The 19,020-nt window shown below is 38.5% G+C and overlaps 1 protein-coding gene across 2 annotated transcripts in view; it reads left to right on the top strand.

Annotated features, from left to right (window-relative positions):
- The window catches only part of LOC126177142 (myosin regulatory light polypeptide 9-like), a 102,022-nt gene that overhangs the window by 47,714 nt on the left and 35,288 nt on the right, over nucleotides 1-19,020 (top strand). The gene's annotated exons all lie outside the window — the stretch shown is intronic.

Genomic DNA, 19,020 nt, shown 5'->3' with positions numbered 1-19,020 from the left:
GTAGACACATATTATTGCAGCCAGTCAGAATTTGAAAAGAGCCTCAATCAATCAAATGCAATGAGCAAACTATAATGATCAAATAGAAACTACAATTTTAAATGCTTTTGTGGGCTGAATTATGTGTATATACCTAATTAGGCATGTTAAAATGTGTCTTACCCTCCCCCCCCCCCCCCCCCCCTTTTGCTTTGCTCCAGATGCAGAAGTGAGGAACCACATATTGAGGAAGTCAACTCTGTCACAGTATTCAGCTCCCCTGAAACAGTTACTTTAGACATCACACCACCTCCCACAGGGTCATCAACTACTCTGTGGGTAGGGTGATCTTGTAAACACCCATGCCAGTAACAACGAGCTGTGTCAGCAACAGTGCCACTGCCCTGTAGTAAACATTGTTTCCTTTGCCACACACACATCCCACTAACACACAACATCCTCCAGGTGGGTAAGAAAAGGACAACTGCAAGAAGCACACTGCTGCAGAGCAGTTCTAATGCAGATATGTCCCGACCTATGAAAATATGCCAAGTAACTGACAGAACTATAGAAGCATAGACTTCTCAAGAAAAAACCTAGCAAATGTACTTAGATGTGTTCACAGTCAAACACACTGTGAAATTACTTCTGGCCACTGGTGCTTTTATATTCTTTCTAAACCAATCTACTTACTTAAGTTTAGAGGTGCCACCCATGAAGGCAGGGGAGAGAAGCCTGTAGGCCTTAGGATGCTATCAGGTGTTCCAACAAGAAAAACTTACAGTTTTACTTACAACAAGTAACTCATCCAGTAAATGTTCTTGTCATAGCTAACCACACAGTAAGCAGTATTTTGGAACAAACTCTTTTCTTGCTTTATGATTCATGAAACAGCAAAAGGACTAAAATACAATTTGCACAATTATTCTTTCAGGCAACTGCCAATGACAGCCATGGTTTTCAGTCCCTTGGCCAATGGACTTGAACAAGAAGAAGATGATGTTACAGCTACTACCTGAAAGGAAATGATGTCCACCACTGCATTTAATACATGTTGTGGTCTTCTAGTAAATTTCAAGGCTGCTCTCACTAAAGGCTGCAGTCCAGCAGAATGGGCCATCCATCAATGCACCCTCTTGGATATTTCGCATCTGCCAAAGTTGCATGTTGTTATGTTGTTGTTCAGGCTTCTCCTTTCCAGATGGGCACCCCAGTGTGGACCCATGAGCTCAGATTCCACCAAACTTGGATCACCAGCGCAAGCTCCAATGCCATCAAACCTGGATCCATGGGACAATCTCTGTATGCCACACAACCTGGATCCATGGGATGATCTCTGCCCAACAAGGTTCCGTGATCTATCCCATGGCCTCCAGCCATGAGCAGCACAACCAATGTCAACTTCACCTCCTCCATCCTGGTCAGTGGCTGTCAGTTTCTCCATCCCTGGCAGACCCTCTGGTTCTGGGATGAATCATGCAACTCCCACTGAGCACCATTCTGCCCTGGAGTTTCACAGCAGTGCCCAGGGACATTTCTCTGCCACCTTCCCCAGTAGTGGCTTCTCTGGACCATACATCACCTAGGTTCTTATCCTTTAGTGGCCACTAATTGCTACATTAACAACATGTAGTCTTTGGAATGGCTGTATAGTGTGTACTGATAAATGTGTGAACAAAATAAGTTACTTTGATCGTTTAACGAGCTTAAGTTAAACATATTATGGTGTGTATATGTGGATTAGTAATTGTTCTCGGTGAGTAACTAAAAATACGGCGATCTGTTGAAAGAACAGGGACATTTTGTGCTTTGAAACTAACTAGTGCACAATGCCCGCGACCAGTTTGGAAAATTTTAATTCTATTTACGAAATAAGTGAGGAAGCGTGGAATAAACCATGTTCCTGTAACAAAACAGCAAGAAAAGGTGTGTGTTGTGTAAAGTGTAACAGGAAATTCCATTACTCATGTGTAAATTCAACGAATAGAGTGAAAAGCTGGAAATGCAGTGATTGTTTTCGTACTGACGGTGACGATATGGACGAAATCAAAACAGACCCGTTAAAAGTGTGTCTATGCGAAAAGTTACAGAATGAACTCAGAATAGTAAGAAAGGAACTTAAGTATTCAAAAACAATTATATGTTTGCTAACAAACGAACTACAGAAGCAAGAATCAGGCAAGATAGAAATGTGCAAAAACTACAGATTTGATGCACCCAACATAAATCACGATTCACAACACAGTGTGCATACCACAACACAGAACGCAGTTCAAAAAGGAAATCAATCTATGGGTGCACCAATGAAAATGCAAACCTTTGCTCTGAGAGTCAGTCAGTGAATAGGAGACCCAAAATATTCGTTGCCTCAGATAGCCATGGCAGAGACTGTGCAAGAAACATTTTAAACTTAGCTTCAAATAAATATGATGTTGAAGGGAAGGTGATACCAGATGCCCCCACTAGTGTAATACTAAAAAAATGCAATGAGATCCATAAGTTGACAAGTGAAGATTTTGCAGTTATCTGGGCAGGGGCTAACGATGTAGCAAAGAATGAAACCAAGTTGGCAATTCGTTCACCACATAAAGCCTTGTCAGCATTACAAAATACAAATACAAAAGTGATTGTGGTTGGTGTACCACATAGACATGACCTGCCTAAATGGTCTTGTGTAAACCAAGAAATTCAATCTGCAAACAGAAAACTAAAAAAAACAGTGAAAGGCTTCCATAACACTTGTTTTATTGATACTCCGAGTAACAAGGAGCTTTATACAGCACATGGACAACACCTTAATGCAACTGGTAAAGAACTAATTGCCACAAGGATTTATGAATCAGTGGAAACAAACAGGAAAGTGTACAAACCAGCAATAGAACTTCAATGGAAGGATACTGAAGTCTCAGATAAAGAATCAGTGAGAATTGTTATTGACACAACTCAAGCACAAATGACAACAGAATCCTTAAAAGTGAACTCTGTTTGTGGGGAGAGGACAATTACTCAAGCAATAAACTTACCCAAGAGGACAGTGCAAAAGTCTGAAGAAGCAGCAAATAAGGTGGCAGGAAAGAAGGCACCATATAAGAAGAGAGACCTACTTGTAAAAAGAAGAACAGCAAATCAAGCTCAAGGGATGAGAATACCAACACGTGGAGTACGGCAGTCAACCCGAAAAAAGAAACCACAACCGAGGGACCAGGCTTTTTGGTGGGATCAGCAGTGGTTTCACAGACGAAAGCAGTTAACAAAGTGAGTCACGAAGTGGATGAACAGGTATGTGACTATCATAACACACATGATCACAGTGCATCAAGATTAAAGACATTAACGGAACCTACAACTTCAAATATAAAGTCAAATTGCTCTCAGAGGAATACAGGCAGAGACAAACTACTTACTTTTCTACAAGTTAACATATGTTGTATTAGAAATAAAATTTTAGAATTAGAACATTTATGAACACTGAGCATGTAGATGTTATATGTGTATCTGAGCACTGGTTAACAGGGTATGTTGTGGGAGACATGATATGTAGAAAACAGAGAAAGAATGGTGGGGCGGGAATTTTTGTCAAAGAAGGAATAATGTTTTCCAGAATTGATGTATCTACATACTCCTCAGAGCTATATCAGGAGTTTAGTTGTGTAAAACTAATGAATGAAAATATAGTGGTAGTTAGTCTATACAGGTCGCCAGATGGTGATGTAAATTTGTTTATTGAAAAATGTGAATTAATAATTAAAAAAATATTGAAGAGTAAAACGAGAATTGCTATATGTGGTGATTTCAACATAGAAATGGTAAACACACAGAGACCAGTTGCTAGGACATTTTTGAATATGCTAAGATCATTAGACCTCTATTGTACAAATAACTGTGCCACACGTAAGATGGCCTGTATAGACAATGTTATTGTGAATTTCCATAGGGAGGATTTTACAGTTAGACTTGCAGGAAGTGGACTTGCAGATCATGAGCCACTACTTCTTACCCTCTGTAAGAGGCAGCCAGTTAAAACTGAAGAATCTAAAGTAGTAGTGGTACGAAGACAGAAGGAAGAGTACATAAATATGTTTGTTGATAGATTAGGAAGTGCAGATTGGGACTTTATATATAATTGTCAATCTGTAAAAAGGGAAGCTGAAATTAGCTTTGGTAACTTCTTTAAAAAGTACACAGATTTATGGTATTCTTGCTCACCAGTAAAAAAAATTAGATATCCAAATGAAATGAAAAAGAAAAGCCTGAACTGGTTCACACAAGAGCTAGTAGAAATTAGAGGAAACTTGCATATGCTGTACCAGATGCATAAAAAAGCCTCTGACCAAGGGGCAGAACAGAGTGTGAACATTCATAGGTCATATCTGAAATGCAAAAAATACTATAAAGCTAAACTTCTTCTGGCAAAACAGCAAGCAGTGGAGAACTATATAGAAAGAGCTCCCAATAAATGCAAGGCAGCCTGGCAAATAATAAAACAAGAGAATACACCGAAACACACAGAAACAGCTCTGCTTGATGCTGAAGAATTAAACGAGTACTTTTTAAACTCAGTTAAAGAAATAAGTAACAGTATCAAAGCAACAAATTCATCTGCAATGAACCTTGTTGGAACACCACTGCCTGTTAACCTGGCATTTCAATGGAGGGCTGTCACACCTGCTGATGTTATAAAAGCTGTATCCAAATTTTCAGGTTCTAAAAGTATGGACTGTTATTGGTTATCAAATAACATAATTAAAAAGACAATACACTCAATCGCCAAACCATTAGCTTATATTTTTAATAAATGTGTAGAATTTGGAGTTTTTCCAGATGCACTCAAGGTATCAAAAGTTGTCCCAGTTTTTAAAAAAGGAGACAAACATCTCCCCCAAAGCTACAGACCAGTCTCCATTGTTCCAATATTCTCAAAGGTATTTGAGGCGCTGATACACACACAAATAAGCAACTTCTTTGAAAAACACAATATCCTATGTAACAATCAGTTTGGCTTTCGAAAAGGGAAGAACACAACAGGGGCCATCTTGGAAATCATTGACCAAACCTTAACAGCTTTTGAAAATAATAACATGGTATCACTGGTATTATGTGACCTAAGCAAAGCTTTCAATTGCATTCCTGTTGACATACTACTGGGGAAACTAGAGTTTTATGGGGTGAGAGGGAGCACTTTATCTGTGATAAATTCTTATTTAAGTAACCGAAAACAATTCGTTTCAGTCAGAAATTTAAATTCTTCCATCATGGAAATCAGCACAGGTGTACCACAAGGGTCTATCCTTGGACCCTTCTTCTTCATTGTCGCTATTAATGATTTACCTAAAAATATAGCTCACCCTGTTGTGTGTTATGCTGACGATACAACACTACTTACCACACATCAGAACATTTCAGATCTGAATAACCTAACAAAAGAAACACTAGATAAGGCCCTGGACAGGTTTGCAGCCAATAAGCTCCTATGCAACCCTGACAAAACACAACAACTTTTAATGGGAACATCAAATGAAGTAGGCAATAAGTCGGTAAAACTCTTAGGTATTCACATTGACTCAAAACTATATTGGGATGAACATGTCAATCATGTATGTGAAAAAATATCTCGGGTGGCATACCTTCTCTTGAAACTAAGGGAGGTAGTGAGCTTGGAGTACCTTAGGGTGACATACTTTGGGCTATTCCAGTCACATATTTCATATGGTCTTATTATATGGGGGCACTCCCCTCACATCAAAAACGTATTGAAATTACAAAAAAAAGTCATACGTGTAATATGTAAAAGAGGTCATAGGGAGCACTGTCGTCCTCTTTTTTCCAGACTCAGAATACTTACAATTATAAATTTATACATCTATGTGTCTGTACTCTATATTAAAAATAATATTTCAGAATTTATTGCCAGAAAGGAAATACACGAACACAACACCAGGGTGAATGGTAATTTAGACATACCGCGCCACAGATTAGCGAGAACAGGAAATTCCCACAAAGTTAACCCACTCAAAATGTTCAATAAACTGCCAATTCATGTTCAGTCTATGGATACAAATTCTTTTAAAATTAAGTGGTACAGCTGGCTGTCAGATCATCCATTCTATGACATTAAAGAATTCTTTGAGATGCCTGAGGAGAATATAAGCATGTAAAAGTTGTCTGTAGTTAAACATATTATTTTGTGCTGTGGTTAATCGTGTGTAATTACAAAGTTTATACTATAAACAATAAAATACCATATTATATTAGATTATAAGATAGCTTGTTGTGTTACCTTTTAAAAGCTATCCTTTGTAATTTGGTACACTGCCATGCTTCAAATGTATTTATACTGTATTGACAGAAGTTTATTTTGTTATTCTGTATGTACTAGTACATCTTGTATGACGAAGCCAATATCATTGTAAAATGATCTATGGTGAATAAAATTCTTGAAATTCTTGAAATTACTGTAGAAACTGAGAAGCTGGCACAAAATTAGTATAGATAACATTACTACGACACCATCACTCAGGTGGTTCTGATCCTCAGGCATGTCCTCTGATGGGATTCCAGCATATAAGTCAGCACAGGCCAAGATGACTCTGGCCCCTGTGTGGGTTGATGCGAGCAGTGGAGTGCATGCCACAAGTGTTACCATGCTGCCCATGGTGTTATATTTGCTTGGACCGGACTTTGCTTTATAATATGGACTTACTATAGTTTGCACTGTCCCCTAGTAGCATCTGGTGTGTGTGTCTTGTTGTGAATAAACTTCATTTTTTAAGGGTGTAAATTGACTTTTTACGAAAAACATTCTCAGCAAGTGGTATGCGGTTGTGACACTACTGAACCACACATCTCCCTCTGTTTGCAAAATGACACCTGTTGCTCCACAGAGTGAGTCCTAAAAATGGGATAGGGATACATAAGTGGCATGGTAGATCATGCTGGTGAAGTAGTCCACCCATCCATGGATACTATATGTCCAATCTATGGCTGACCACTGTGCAGTTCATCTTACAGAGTGCTTATCATGGTGGCTTTGTTTTAGGAAATGCTCTGTCTGTCAGATTTGCCAGATCAGGAAGTAGTCACTAGAGTAAAGGTCACAAACCAATGTCCACTAAACAGAGTGTGAAATATCTTGCAGTAGTGCTGAATTGTGCACTTTGCCACATTATGAAAATATAAGAGATCTTCTGACAACATGAGGCTCTCAAATCCAACTACACAACAGATCACATATCCTTTGTTTTATTTTAAGGCTTGATATTGCTGTAATACTTAACACAATTCTTGGCCTATTTCTTGATTATTATTTAATCTATTCTGTCAGAAGATGTATGTGTTATCCTGAAATAAGAGCCCAGTGTATTTATAAGAGTACAGATAAACAGTTCAGATAAGACAGAACAGAAGCTTTTGAAATGTAATGGCCAGCCGAGGTGGCTGAGCGGTTCGAGGCGCTTCAGTCTGGAGCCGCGCGACCGATACGGTCGCAAGTTCGAATCCTGCCTCAGGCATGGATGTGTGTGATGTCCTTCGGTTAGTTAGGTTTAAGTAGTTCTAAGTTCTAGGGGACTGATGACCTCAGATGTTAAGTCCCATAGTGCTCAGAGCCATTTGAACCATTTTTTGAAATGTAGTGTTACAGAATAATGATGAAGATTAGAGGGATTCACATATGAAGAGTTATTGAATCAAATTTGGGGAGAAGTTTAGTTAATTTAGACATTTGCATGTTCCACTGATCATAACTGCAGCCTCTAATGATGATGTGGAACAATTCAGTTTTACAAGTATAATGTATTTTCTCACTGAAAAACATGAACACACTGAAAAAAAATCGCAATTTTCAATATTGCTTTTCCTCTTTGAAACAAGCATGTTTGTTTTTGAAGTTGTTTTTATTATATATCAAACTATTTACACACTGGGTAGATGTTAAAAGGTTTTTATATCTTAATACCTCACCCCCTAACATACCAAATCAAGGCTAAGGAAAGGATTGTGGAAGTAGTTTCTCATTTTAATATTATATTTCTGAATGTTACTATTGATTTTGAACTATTAGTGATTTTTGTCAGTAAACTTTATAAGAGAATAATTGTACTGTGAGGCTGTTGTCACTTTACCCAACTGTTTAAAGGTCTGTACAACAAATAGTTTTCTTCAATGATGAGTTACCGTGAATTAAAATAATGGTAGGAAATGATGAGGGAGAACAACTGTGCAGGGAGACCAAGGCTTGATTACAGCAAGCAGGTTCATGCAGGTGTAGGCTGCAAGAGTTATGCTGATATGAAGAGGTTTTCAGTGGATAGACTGTCATGGAGAACTGCATCAAACCAGTTTTCAGGCTGAAGACCACAACACCATATTTATATATGTGAAAAGGATTTCAGTTAAGTAAACAGAAGCAAGCTTTTTCCAACACCATGGAAAAATGAATGTTCCCCATGTATTTAACAAAATTATAGAGGTTTTATACCATCACATAGAAATTATAACAAATACAGACAAAGAGAAAACAGGACCATTATGAACACAGGATTGAAACAAACAGTTTAATGTTTCACTTACTTTTTGTAGTGGTGGCATAGATGACAATGGATATGTGAAGTTAAGCAAGGTATCAGAGTTACACCATGACACATAAATTAAGACCTTTACTCTTTTCTGACAACCAAAAATAATTCAACAGACAGAAAATGATCTTCATTCTGCAATACCACACCTGAGTGAAATATCTGAGAACTGTCTTCTAAAAGTTTCAATAAAAAAGAAGAAAAAAGAATACTGAACTCATGGTCTTCAAGTGGAAAGTTCCAGTATGTTCTAAAATAATAATGTGTGAAAACCCAATAGAACAGGTGACACACTTTCCATTGTTAGGCTATGAAATTCACATAGAAGATGAAAATATCATCAGTAATAAACTACACAAGTCTTTAATGATATGTAGCACAACGCACATAAGACTTGGTGGACAGATAAGGAAGAATACAGAGCTGTAATTTTATAAAGCAATTGATACTCCTATAATAAAGTATGGAACCGAAACCTGCACAGGAGCTAAGATGTTGTTGTTGTTGTAGTCTTCAGTCCTGAGACTGGTTTGATGCAGCTCTCCATGCTACTCTATCCTGTGCAAGCCTCTTCATCTCCCAGTACCTACTGCAGCCTACATCCTTCTGAAACTGCTTAGTGTATTCATCTCTTGGTCTCCCTCTATGATTTTTACTCTCCACCCTGCCCTCCAGCTAAGATTGACAAAAGAAAACTACATTTGTCTGTAATAAAATTTGTAAGACAAGTAAAAGGATGTATGCTTAGAGGTAAAAACATAACAATATTATATGAGAAATCTGTAATACACTGTCCAGTCACACTAATGTGAACTCCCATCAAAAGGCTGAATAACCACCTTTTGCAGTGCAGTCTGCAGTGAGATGAGCAAAAAGAGAGGCAGTGAAGGTCTGGAAGGTGTTGACAGTGATGTGGAGCCATGCTGACTCTAGTGCCGTAGTCAGCTGAGCTAGATTGAGGTTGCACAGCGTGAACAGCCTGATTGAGGTAGTCCCAGAGATTCAGGTTTAAATCTGAGGAGTTTGGTGGCCAAGAGAGTACAATAAACTCATCTGGTGCTCTTTGAACCACACTTGTTCACTACAAGCTGTGTGACACATTGCATTGCTCTGCTGGTAGATGCCATCGTGCCTAGGAAAAACAACCTGCATGTAGGTTGGACATGGTCCCCAAGAAAAGAAGCATATTTGTATTAATTCATTGTGCCTACCAGAATTACAAGATTGCCCAGGGAATGCCCTCCAACCTCGACCCTTCTGATCATTGTTGCAGGGTGTTTACTCTCAGACTTTTCATGCTGTACATGCCAACTGCCATCTGTCCAATGAAGCATAAAATGTGTTTCCTCTGTTGCTACTCAGTGGACATCCAGTTGTGGCATTGGCATACAAATTCCAGCTTTCGTCACTGAAGAGCAGAAGTCAGCATGGGTACCTGAACCAAGTGCCTACTGTGGAGACCCATACTCAGCAACATCCACTGAATGTGGTTGAGGAGACACTGTTGGTAGTCCTTGGTTCACTGTGGCCAGTTGCTCAATAGTGGCATGTCTGTTCACCCATTTACATCTCCGCAGCCATCGTTCACCTTGTCATTCATGGCCTCGGCACCAGTGATACCTAATGCCGTTTTGCCATGTACAGTATACTTTAACCACGGTGGCATGTGAACAGTTTACAAACTTAGCTGTTTCAGAAATGATGCCACCCTTGGCCCTTTCAGAAATGATGCCACCCTTGGCCCGAAAGCCAATGATCAGGCCATTTTGGACATGAGATAAATTGTTCTGTTTTCACCTTACGACAATGACTGCATTGTTTTCCATGCCCACCAAAAATGCCCCCCAAAATACCTTATATACCTTCCACTGCTAGTGGTGCCACTTGCCATCTGTGAGTGGTTATTGTTCATTGCTATCAAAGACAGACGGTGGTCATATTAATATGACTGGACCATGCATTTCCTGTAAGAAGCAAAAAAGTAGAGCCAGGATGTGTAAAAAGGAAAAAACACATCAACAGAATGGGGATGACTGAATAGTGAAACAAGCAAACAATAATTATGAACCATTAGGAAATACTGGTAGACATAAAAATAGCACCTCACCATATAGTTGAGGTGCTGAATGGTCAATAGCCATAGAAACAATCTGACTAAATACGTTGCTAACCTTTTGGACAATGTCCTTCTTCAGAGATAATTGATGCAGAACACACACACATACACACACACACACACACACACACACACACACACACACACACACGTTTAACTAATACCAGTGCTGTAGTCTGAGAGAGGTAAGGGGTTGTATTAGGTGGAGTTGGTGAGAGGAGGAAGAAGGTGCAGAGGGGGAGCAAAGTGAAGGAAAAGGGAAATCAAGTGTAAAAATTAGAAAACTGGGGGACATTGGGATGCAGTGTGTGGAATGGGTGCTACTGGAGATCAAGGTTGGGAGGATTGTAGGAGCAAAGGAAGTGTGGTAAGGATAGTTCCCATCTACATAATTCATGGAAAATGGAGAGAGGAGACAGAGGAGGGGGTACAGTGAGCCCATATGGCACAAGTTGTGAACCAGTCATTGGAATTGAGTATTTTGTGCTCAGCAGTGTGTTCTTTCACTAGATGGTCAAATGTGTTCTTGACCCTAATTTGGCAGTGGTCATTTATTTGTGTGGAAAGGTGGTTGTTGGTGATTCCCACATACAAACAATTGTCATATGTTATTAAAGGTATGATAATGACAATATATTGGTGTAATAAGTAGGCACAGGATACAGGAAGGATGATATAAGTATAAAATAGACAGAACTGAATGCATAAAATTGTATCATAGAAGACTGTAATTACATATGTTCCAAGATTAAATTAAAGGCACTGATGTTAAATGAACAACAAAGGAACTGCACAGTGGCTTCTGAATAATAGATAGCTAACCATTTACACAATAAATACACACTTTAAGGTCATATACCAACATATTTTCTAATGAGGATAAAAATGAGAATACTGAATGTCTGACAACAATTGATCATACATAGGTAGACACTTGTAGATACACAGAACATATATTTCTAGATACATAGAAAGAACAAAGAGAAAATGAAACACAGAAGAACAAAATAAGGAAGTTATACTACATGAATCTGAGCTTTGTGGTCAGGTAGCGTATAGCTCACAAAGAGTGAGAATACTCATGGGGATACATTGGGGATACATAGTTGTGTGATAAATTTTCCTTTAGCATCAATAAAATTATATCAAGTGTGCATGATTAATCCTACTGGAGATATACTGTTAACAAATTGTAACGTAAGGTTTCAGTTTCTATAATGTTTGTCAAACCAAATCATTTTCTGGTCTTTGGATAAACTAACTTATATGCATTAGGAAATGGATTTTCCAGAGCTTCAAATAGCACTGTATATCTGAAAAAGGATTTCTTTCATTCAGTAGTTACGAATTTAGGTTCGCCATGTATTTTTCCCAAAGCTGCATCCCCAATTTTCATCTATTTATTTATTTATTTATTTGTTTGTTTTGATCCTCTGAATCATACATTGTACATAAATGCACATCATGATATAGGACAGGCCATTTGATACATATTAGGCATTTATAAGAAGAGGTACATGTCTATGAATCTATAAAATGATTACATATTTATATCACATGTGTAATGTACTTAGGTCTTATATTTATTCTGTATCAGAATTTAGCATTAATACCAATAAAACTTACATTCAGTTATATATATATATAAAAAAAACAAAGATGCTGTAACTTACCAAACGAGAAAGTGCTGGTATGTTGATAGACACAAAACACACACAAACACACACAAAAATATGACCGTGGTACTTGATTGTCGGGAGTATGTGGCTGAGGGACTGCGTCAGCTATCAGACAACACTACATACAAAGTATGCCAAGGTAATCCCATTCCTGATGTCCAGGTAGAGCTTCAAGGAATCCTCAGAACCTTAGGCTCCCTACAAAACCTTTCACCTGACTCCATCAACCTCCTGACCCCACTGACACCCCGCACCCCTACCTTCTATCTACTTCCTAAAATTCACAAACCCAAACATCCCGGCCACCCCATTGTAGCTGGTTACGAAGCCCCCACAGAACATATCTCTGCCTATGAAGATCAACACCTTCAACCCACTACATGCAGTCTCCCATCCTTTATCGAAGACACCAACCACTTTCTCAAACTCCTGGAATCCCTACCCAATCTGTAACCATTGATGCCACTTCCTTATACACAAACATCCCGCACGTCCAGGTCCTCACTGCAGTGGAGCACTTCCTTTCACACCGGTCACCTGCTACCCTATCTAAAACCTCTTTCCTCATTACCTTAGCCAGCTTCATTGTAACCCACAACTTCTTCACTTTTGAAGGCCAGACATACCAACAATTGAAGGGAACAGCCATGGGTACCAGGATGGCCTCCTCGTACGCCAACCTACTTATGGGTCGCTTAGAGGAAGCCTTCTTGGTTACCCAAGCCCGCCAACCCAAAGTTTGATACAGATTTATTGATGACACCTTCATGATCTGGACTCACAGTGAAGAAGAACTCCAGAATTTCCTCTCCAACCTCAACTTCTTTGGTTCCATAAGATTCACCTGGTCCTACTCCAAATCCCATGCCACTTTCCTTGACATTGTCCTCCATCTGTCCAATGGCCAGCTTCACAAATCCGTCCACATCAAACCTATAACAAGCAACAGTACCTCCATTATGACAGCTGCCACCCATTCCATATCAAACGGTCCCTTCCCTACAGCTTAGTTCTTTGTGGCAAACGAATCCGTTCCAGTCCTGAATCCCTGAACCATTATACCAATAACCTGAAAACAGCTTTTGCATCCCGAACTACCCTCCCGACCTGGCACAGAAGCAAATAACCAGAGCCACTTCCTCATCCCCTCAAACCCAGAACCTCCCACAGAAGATCTCCAAAAGTGCCCCCTTGTGACAGGATACTTTCCGGGCCTGGATCAGACTCTGAATGTGGCTTTCCAGCGGGGATACGACTTCCTCAAATCCTGCCTTGAAATGAGATCCATCCTTCATGAAATCCTCCCCACTCCACCAAGAATGTCTTTCCGCCATCCATCTAACTTTTGTAACCTCTTGGTTCATCCCTATAAAATCCCCAAACCTCCTTCCCTACCCTCTGGCTCGTACCCTTGTAACTGTCCCCGGTGTAAAACCTGTGCCATGCACCCTCCCACCACCACTTACTCCAGTCCTGTAACCCGGAGGGTGTACACAATCAAAGGCAGAGCCACGTGTGAAAACAGCCACGTGATTTACCAACTGACATGCCTTCACTGCGAAGCCTTCTATGTGGGAATGACCAGCAACAAACTGTCCATTCGCATCAACAGACACAGGCAGACAGTGTTTGTTGGTAATGAGGATCACCCAGTGGATAAACATGCCTTGGTGCTTGGCCAGCACATCTTGGCACAGTGTTACACCGTCATGATTATCTGGATACTCCCCACTGACACCAACCTATCAAAACTCTGGATATGGGAACTTGCCCTTCAATATATTCTCTCTTCCCATTACCCACCAGGCCTCAACCTCCACTAATTTCAAGTTTCCGCCCCTTGTACCTCATCTGTCATTCAACAACATCTTTGCCTCTGTGCTTCCACCTCGACTGACATCTCTTTCCAACCTCTTTGCATTTACATATGTCTGCCTGTGTCTGTATATTTGTGAATGGATATGTGTGTGTGTGTGCGAGTGTATACCTGTTCTTTTTACCCCCTAAGGTAAGTCTTTCCGCTCCCACGACTGGAATGACTCCTTAACATCTCCCTTAAAATCCACATCCTTTCATCTTTCCCTCTCCTTCCCTCTTTCCTGATGAAGCAACCTTGGGTTGCGAAAGCTTGAATATTTGTGTGTGTATTTGTGTATTTTTTTGTGTCTATCAACATACCAGTGCTTTCTCTTTTGGTAAGTTACAGCATCTTTGTTTTTTAAATATATTTTTCCGATGTGGAATGTTTCCCTCTATTATATTAATTACATTCAGTTATGTTATGTAAGGTCAGTAGTTTGGGATTCATTAGCTGATGTTTTTGTTGAGGTGTTCCTTATAGCAGTTCCTTAAAGCAGGTTGTTTTCGAGGAATTCCTGTATGCTGTAGAGGCAGTGTTTAATTAGGAGTGACCATAGTTTTACTTTAAAATCCTTCACTTATGTAATGTTCTTCACTGGTATTGGCAGATGATTGTAGAGTTTTATTCTCATATATTTGACATCTTTACTGTATAGTTTTGTTGAATGAGGAATTACTCGTAGAGAGTTCTTTGACCTTGTATCATGTTGGTGCCAGTCTGAGTTTATATCTAAGTTGCTAATATTTTTCTTGGTGAAACATAGTAGGTCCAGTATGTACTGACATGGGAGGGATAATATGTTCAGATTCTGGAACAGTGGTTTACAAGATTCTTTCTGCTGTCTGAATAATATTATTCTAACTACTTTTTTTTGTAGTTTAAACAGAATCACTGCTTCTGTACTGCGGCCCCAAAAGATAATTCCATAGCTTAATATAGAGTAGAAAAGAGCATAGTACATTGATGTGAGGGTGTTGGTATTAACAATATTCCTTATTTGTCTAATCATGGAACATACTTTACTCAATTTGGTGCAGATTATATCAATATGACTTTTCCATGTAAGTGTGTCAGTAATGGTAACCCCCAAAAATTTGGTTTCCTTTACATAGTTGATTTTATCATCACTCAGTGATATATTTGGTACTGGTGGGTTTTTATTCTAGACTGTGTGGAAAGTAATACCAGCTGTCTTTTTTTATATTTAGGAGTAGTCTGTGAGTTTAGGCGTGCTGTGCTCCTGTTTATTGCATCTTAAAGATGTTCATTTGAGTCAGATATCATAATTGTGTTATCATCAGCAAAGAGGAAGGTTCTGTTATTGTGTAAATTTAAGAGGAGGTCATTTACATAAAGTAAGAATAATAAGGGTCCAACACTGAGCCTTGGGGAACTCCATGTTCTGTGATTTGTGTAGTACAGTATTAGCAATTCCTGGTCAATCGGTTACATTCATTTGGACATATTGGTTTCTGTCTTTGAGGTAGCTTTTAAACCAGTCATGGCCAGTGCCCCTTATTCCATGCGAACAAATTTTTTGGAGCAGTATATTGTGACTGACCATATCAAATGCCTTTGTTAGGTCAAGAAAAATACCTATGGCTGCAAGCTTCTTGTCTACTAGTGTTAAGGTGTAATCTAGGAGTTGCTGTATTGCATCAGTTGTGGTTTTTCCTCCTTGGAAACCAAACTGAGCAGGTGATATGGCATTTCTTTTTTTCAGAAATTAATTTAGTCTGTCTGCCATAGTATATTCAAATTTTTGCTGAATACTGAGAGTACTGCTATTGGCCTGTAATTGCTGATTTCATCTTAACTTCCTTTTTATGAATGGGTATGATTTTTGCAGTCTTGAGTTTATTAGGAAATATGCCGTTGAGGAATGAAGAGTTTCTTATGTGAGTGGTTTACTTATGAGGTTGCTGCAGTTATGGAGAAGAAAGCAGGGGATCTGATCTTGTCCTGCATAGGATTTTTTCTTAATTTTTGTATGAATAATTTTTTCTGTTTCTGCCTCTGTTGTTGGTAATAAGAACAGTGTGTTGGTGCAGTTGTTTTGTACTAAGTTTGGGAGATGATTATTTTTAAGGTGGTCTGTGAGACTTTCAACATTTTTAATAAAATATGAGTGAAATTCATCTGCTATTTCTTTTTTGTTTGTGATTGATTTTCCATTTATTTTTTGGTTCATATTACTTGTCAGCTGTTGATTTCTGCCAATATCTGTATTAATGATTTTCCACATGCATTTACTTTTGGTAGCTGATAATTTGAGCATGTTATCATTTTGCAGCTTTTTGGCTGCATTAACTACATTTCTAAAGATTTTTTTATTTTTGGTAAAGTAATTCTTAAATTTTTCAGTATTGCCAAATTTGGTCTTGCTCAGGTTGAAGAGTTCTCTTTTTCTTTTTGCTGAGGTGATAATACCTGGGGTCATCCACTTGGAGAAATTTACTGTTATTGGAAACATTTTTTGTTTTTAAGGGGAAGTGGTAGTTGAAATAATAACTAAAGGTATTTAGAAAAGTCTCAAATTTGTCATCTACATTTTGAGACTGATATATATCCTGCCGTTTTCTGTTTGCATGTGGGACAGAAAGGTGTGGATATTGCTTTGACAGAAATTTCTAGTTTGTGTTGTAAGCTTTTTTGAGGGGGCTTGCTTACTGGTGTCCATATAATTAGGACATTGTGGTCAGAGAATCCTAGCTTTACAGAGCATGCTGTGCCTTCTGTGTTAGTAGCTATTGGTCAAGACAAGATTCACTGCGGTTGGTTATTCTGGTTGGAGATTTAACCTTTAGTTCCAGATTGTAGAGATCCAAAGTTTTTGAAGTTTACATGGTCACTATCTTCTACTAGGAAATCTGTGTTAAAATCGCCACAGTTTACAATTCTGTAGGATTTCTGTTTAGTTAGATTTTCTAATACTAAGGCCAAGTTCTTATAGAAACAGTTTAGGTTGCCTGAGGGTGATCTGTTTACTGATATTAAGTAAATACAATGTTCAGTGACTTCTATACCCGATAATTCTACGTCTTTTTCAATGCTGTGAGAGTTGCGTATGTCCAGTGGTAGAGCAATAGCATTGTTTTTTTACAAATATGCAGCTCCCTCCACACTTGAATTTTTTCCTTGAGAAATGATTTATCAGTTTGAGCTGTGGTATCATAACACATTCAATTTCAGAACAGCTCATTAAGTGCTCAGTAATACATAGTATTTGCATATTTGATAATTCACTGTTACTATTTATTAAAATTTCTATTTCACTCACTTTGTTTCTGAGTCCTTGTACATTGTGGAAGTAAATTTGCTGATTGTAAGAGCCAGAAAGTACTGAACACTGTTGAGAAATTTTTGGTTCTACCTTACTTGCTGCAGCTGAATGGGTGGCAGCTTTTTCCTCTTCAGTCCTGACCACAAAAAAATCATTGAATCTGGGATGAGGAAGAATAGTTCTTCTGTTGACCACTGTTTTCTCTGCTGTAGGTGTCATCTTGTTTATCACTGCTGGTGAGACTTATGACGGGTTGACTGATTTGGTTGCTGTTGGTGTCTCTTTTTTTATTGCTGGTGTAAAAACTGATTGTTAATTGACAGTTTTTGTTGCTGTGGGAGTCTCTTTCTCTGCTGGAGAAGCTAATGGTTGCTTAACGGTTTTTTTTTTTTAAATGGGTTGTGCAGTTGCTTTTGTTATTTTTGTCTGTGTTTGTGCATCTGGTAGAGTAGTATTTGCAGTATCATCGCATTTGTATTGACAGTTATTTGATGTTGAAGGCTGTTCTTCTGCTCCTGAGAACATCACTGGGATGGTGGAACCATTTTCTTGTTGTGTCTAATTACTTTGGTACATAAGTGGAATGTTAACTTGCTGCTAAAAGCTGTATATGACAGAAACGTGTCACCCCCTTACAGCTTCTGGAGCAAATTTTCAGAAAAATCTATACATATTACCTTCTACTTGTGTAAAGAGCCTGTACCAATCATAATCAAAATGGTTTGAACATTAAATGGTATCTCACAACACTTCTGACAGATATTTGCTGTAGTATACCTTTTCTGCTTGCTTTTCAGTTTCACTTATTGACTACTTCCCACACATTCTCAACTTGCTCTGCTGCAACTGTGTGAGAACTCTCTTCTCCAGGTGCACATGTTAAGTAATAACTAACTAAATTGCACTTTTACTTAATTTTGCTGAGGAAAGTAGCACAAACACTTTTTAAGAATTTTTATTTATGTTTATAAAACATTCTCATTGTTAACAACGAAAATAATCAATTTTTGGCCATATAATTTAATAAGATCTACTCATCAAGTGGTGGAAAGGGAACACACACATTAAAAAAATGTTTTGTTGCTGTTACTTACACAAGCTTTTGGAGGTAGTGGTTCCTTCTTCCAGCAGAAGGGTTGAAGGGGAGGAAGAGGAGCTAAGGAAAAGGACTGGAGAGGTTTAAGAAAAGGGGTAGAGTTTAGAAAAGTCATCCAGAATCCTGGGTCAGGGGAGACTTACAGGACGAGATGATGAGGAGTCTTTCCTTCTCATTTTCATGGTTAAGATTAACAATGTCATTTTCAGATTCTGGATTCTGCATAATGTCAGGAGACATCAGTGTTCAGTATCAATATTTCAGGTAGATCATTCACGCAAACTTTCCCAAAATAGCTACAACTGAGTAAAGTGTACAAAACTAAAGCTAGCTTCATAATGTTTTAATAGAGACTGACTGAATATTCAATAAAAATTTACTGGCACTGTCCATTTTTTTACAAAATATTATATTATAATGGATTACACATTCA

Source organism: Schistocerca cancellata, chromosome 3, assembly GCF_023864275.1.
Source record: "Schistocerca cancellata isolate TAMUIC-IGC-003103 chromosome 3, iqSchCanc2.1, whole genome shotgun sequence".
In the NCBI taxonomy this organism is placed as follows: Eukaryota; Metazoa; Arthropoda; class Insecta; order Orthoptera; family Acrididae; genus Schistocerca; species Schistocerca cancellata.
Note: the sequence above shows the minus strand (reverse complement) of the source record. Positions and strands in the feature narration are given on the sequence as shown.